Source organism: Arachis ipaensis, chromosome B04, assembly GCF_000816755.2.
Source record: "Arachis ipaensis cultivar K30076 chromosome B04, Araip1.1, whole genome shotgun sequence".
NCBI lineage: Eukaryota > Viridiplantae > Streptophyta > Magnoliopsida > Fabales > Fabaceae > Arachis > Arachis ipaensis.
In genome coordinates, this window is record NC_029788.2 from 78681236 (window position 1) to 78685547 (window position 4312).

General features: G+C 37.9%; 1 long non-coding RNA gene across 1 annotated transcript; it reads right to left on the reverse strand.

Annotated features, from left to right (window-relative positions):
- LOC110271094 lies at window positions 444-3151 on the reverse strand. The gene is made up of 5 exons (XR_002361214.1): window positions 2802-3151; window positions 2487-2661; window positions 1661-1749; window positions 1321-1547; window positions 444-619 (listed from the first exon to the last, which is right to left on the reverse strand). It is a non-coding gene; the product is annotated as an uncharacterized LOC110271094 (long non-coding RNA).

The following is a 4312-nucleotide window of genomic DNA, read 5'->3' on the forward strand; positions in this document are numbered from 1 at the left end:
TTTCATCGTGACCATAGACTCTATGGTCACCCCACCTAAAACCGTGACCATAGCCCTATCTATGGTCACGGTTTTCACTGTGAGCATAGCCTCTATGGTCACCCCTCCTCAAAACCGTGACCATAGCCTTATCTATGGCCACGATTTTTTGCCGTGGCCATAGCCTCTATGGTCACCCCCCCAAAAACCGTGACCATAGCCTTATCTATGGTCACAGTTTTTCACCGTGACCATAGCCTCTATGGTCACCCCCCTTAAAACCGTGACCATAGCCTTATCTATGGTCACGGTTTTTTAAAACGGTGACTATAGCCTGTTGTTGTTTATGAGATTCAATTTTTTTAAATTATAATCACATTCCAAAATGATAATAATCACAAAATAAACAAAATAATAAATTCAACAAATCTAAATCATAAAAGTTTCATTATAAGATAGATATATTTAATTTTTAGTCTAAACAACACAAATCAAAATAGAGTGTAGTTTTCCAATTACATGTATCTCAAAAAGTACATAACACATCAAAATATTACATTTACATAACTAAGGTCATTTGTAAGACCCATCCCATGTGATATTTGTATGGAACATATTTTCTTCATCACATCATGTATTCCTGCACGCAAAAAAACAATAAACATGTTAGAACAGAGTAAAAATGCTTTTAATGATGCAGTACATATGCAGCAAAAGAAGGGAAACATTCATCCACAGCAACACTCAAGAATTATTCACAACCATTATTTTAATATGCTGAATTTTCTTCCGAGTCAAACTCCTTTTTCTTTATTCGAATTCATTTTTCACTTCCATTCCAAGTTCGAATTATGTGCTAATCAGTGATCACTTAATACTATTAATTTAATAATTAGTTGGCACATAAAAAGTGGGATTCATTTTTAAATAATGTTACAAATCACCAGCAAGTAAACCTTGGCAAATATTCATATAGAGATTGTTGTTATAATAACCGACAATTAAGTTCTCAAAAAAATACCAAGTGACAAGCAATTGAGACATCATGAGTAAAAAGTGTGGGTACCTAGGAAGCTTTAAGCTCAACAAAAATAGAACAACACATGATTCTTTGGCAATGAAGGTTTTCAGCAAAGGTAAAATACTTAAAAAGCTACATCCCCTCTACTGCACATATATTAACTTATTCCAACTTCTTTAGTTTGCATAAGAGTGATGCTAAAGTATATGTATTTAAGTCCATGACAGGTATAGAAGTCCTAAAGTATAACAAGCACCGAATCCACAAGACCACAACAATTGCTTTAATTAACAATTTTAGAATAATGTAATATGTAATACCTGCAGAGCCCCACCATTTGTAATAATTAATCTGATAACCTTTGATTGCTTTAGCATTGGTAAAATTTGATCCAGGTAAAAGTCTGGAGAAGCAGAACTTGTAGTCTTAAATGAAGGAATTTTATTTTTTCTTCTCCTTTCCATCAGACCTTCTGGCAGAACTTAGATTGCTTTAGGCTATGAACTGATCAACATTGTAGATATAGGAAAAGCTATTGAACTTAGAGCTGAAAAAATAGTAAGAAAACATAAATTGTGTATATGAATATATTATTAAGAAAATATTAATATATAAATCCCAACGGCACGGTAATGAATGCAGATACTTAGCCACATATACCTAATTCCTTTTGAGCGAGTACTTTCTTGAATTTCAGGAATTATGAGAGTTGCATTTAAAAACCTAGCAACAGCAACCAGATCACAGATCTACAAAACCAAGAAAAATGTCAATGGTAGAAATGATCAATTAATCTACTCTTCATTAACAAGAAGATCAATATTAACTATACACAATTAATTAATTAATCAATTCTCTGTAGCATATGAACATGATAGGATCAAAGAACAAATTAAAGCAGGTAAATTTATAAAAGAGTGATGAGAATGAAGAGAAGAAGAGCAGCATAAAATTTTCATTAATTATGGTTCAGGAGTATGAGTCCCCATAAAATTTTCCTTAAGGATTTTCATGAGAGGAAGACTTAACTTGGATTTTTTGGAATATTCAACAGAAAAATCAGTTAATAACACTAAGATTATATTCACAGAACTGCATAAATTGTAGAAGTATTGTATATGAACATGATTTATGACAAAGTATAATGGTGTTGTTTAACAAAGAGGCAAATATCATTGACAAAACCAAATACAAGTAACAATTTGAAGTTTCAATAATCCTAAATTACTAATCAGAACAAGTAACCTGGCGATGACAACGGTAACAATGCTGAAAATAACAACTTCAAGTTTTAACTTATAGGAACTTTATTATATACAAAGGTAACAATGCTGCATAGTTTCAAACAAATTTACATAAAAACTAGCTTTGTGTATAATAAGCAACATGAGCTGACAGTCCAATCAATTTGAGCTACTTAATCATGCTGAAAATAACAACTTCAAGTTTTAACTTCTAACAAAAATGAGGATCTATAAAGTAATACCTTCTCAGCAACAGAACTCATATGCACTTCTATTCCCTATAGCAAAGTTCCACACCCCCAGCTCAATCAACAAAGAAACTACCTTATTCTCTTCAGTGGCCCCAGCCGCAAGAGTTTCAAGTGCATTTATTCTTGATTTGTACTTCTCCACATGAGCCTTGAAAATATTGTTTTGCTTCATATATGCAACATAGTAAAATAGTCATTCTTCAAGGATAACTGAAAAACCCTATAACAGAGGTGCTTACTAATGGAATCAAAATAAGAATGCAGAGATAAACAAAATACAGCAATATTAAGGGTAGAGAACATTACAGGTTTTTGAATTACAGAATTAGAATCAAAATGGAGAGTGGCGCTGTTGATGGTAGCTTCAATGGCAGAAAACCCCAAAACAGAAACTGCAGTAGCCAACTCTCACGGAACAGGAATGGAATTGGAAGAATATGGTGGTATTAGCGGCTCAGGGAAAGGCAGAACGGTGACAGCGATCGCGGCTCCAGTGAAGGTGATGGCGGCTTTTCCTCCTCGTCGCAGTCCTTGGCTCGCGTCTCCCTCATCTCCATCTCGGGCTTCTCTCAGTGACACAGAGCGATGACCTCGAAGCACGACGGCGACGCGAAGGCGGCTCCATGGACGGGACGGCAGTGATGGCAGCTCCTCCTTCCCATAGATCCTTTTAGGCCACCCTTTTGAAAAACCGTGACCATAGCCCCTTTTTGGTCACTGTAAAAAACCGTGACCATAGACTCCTTTAGGTCACCCCCAAAACCGTGACCATAGACCCTTTTAGGCCACCCTCCAAAACCGTGACCATAGACCCCTTTAGGACACCCTCCAAAACCGTGACCATAGACCCTTTTAGGCCACCCTCAAAACCGTGACCATAGACCCCTTTAGGTCACCCCCCAAAACTGTGACCATAGACCCTTTTAGGTCACCCTTTTTTGAAAAACCATGACCATAGCCCCTTTTTGGTCACTGTAGAAAACCGTGACCATAGACCCCTGTAGGTCACCCCCAAAACCGTGACCATAGACCCTTTTAGGCTACCCCCCAAAACCGTGACCATAGACCCCTTTAGGCCACCCCCCAAAACCGTGACCATAGACCCTTTTAGGTCACCCTTTTTTGAAAAACTGTGACTATAGACCCTTTTTGGTCACTGTAAAAAACCGTGACCATAGACCCCTTTAGGTCACCCCTCAAAACCGTGACCATAGACCCTTTTAGGCCACCCTTTTTTAAAAAACCGTGACCATAGCTTTTTTTTTGTCACCCTAAAAAACCGTGACCATAGACCCTCTATGGTCACGGTTTTTTACCGTGACTAAAAAAACCGTGGCCATAGACCCAAAATGTTGTAGTGTGTTGTTATGGGGGTGTTGATATGGTCTAGATGTGAAGTGTTGGGTGGCTGCATTGTTTGGATTTGGGCGTCTTTGATCAAGGCTTTGGTCTTGTTGATTTCCCCACCCAAAGTTTGGGTGATTCCTCCATCCAGGGTTGTAGGTCTTGGAGTATGGATCATGGTTTTGCCTAAGTGAATTTCCAATGTAGTTGGCTTGCTCCTGACTACCCTCTGCTTCTTCATTCACTCCTTCTTGGGTTGTTGATGAAGTGGAGACTGCTGCTACTTGGTTCCTCTCTATCTTCTTGGTGAGGTCAGCCAGCTGCTGGGTAATGAGCTTGTTTTGGGCCAGCAGAGCATCTACATTGTTTAGCTCTATTACTCCTCTTGTGTTCCCTCTTTCGGAAGCATAGAAGTAGTCGTTCTCTGCTACTGTTTCAATGACATCTATGGCCTCCTCAATGGTCTTCTTCTT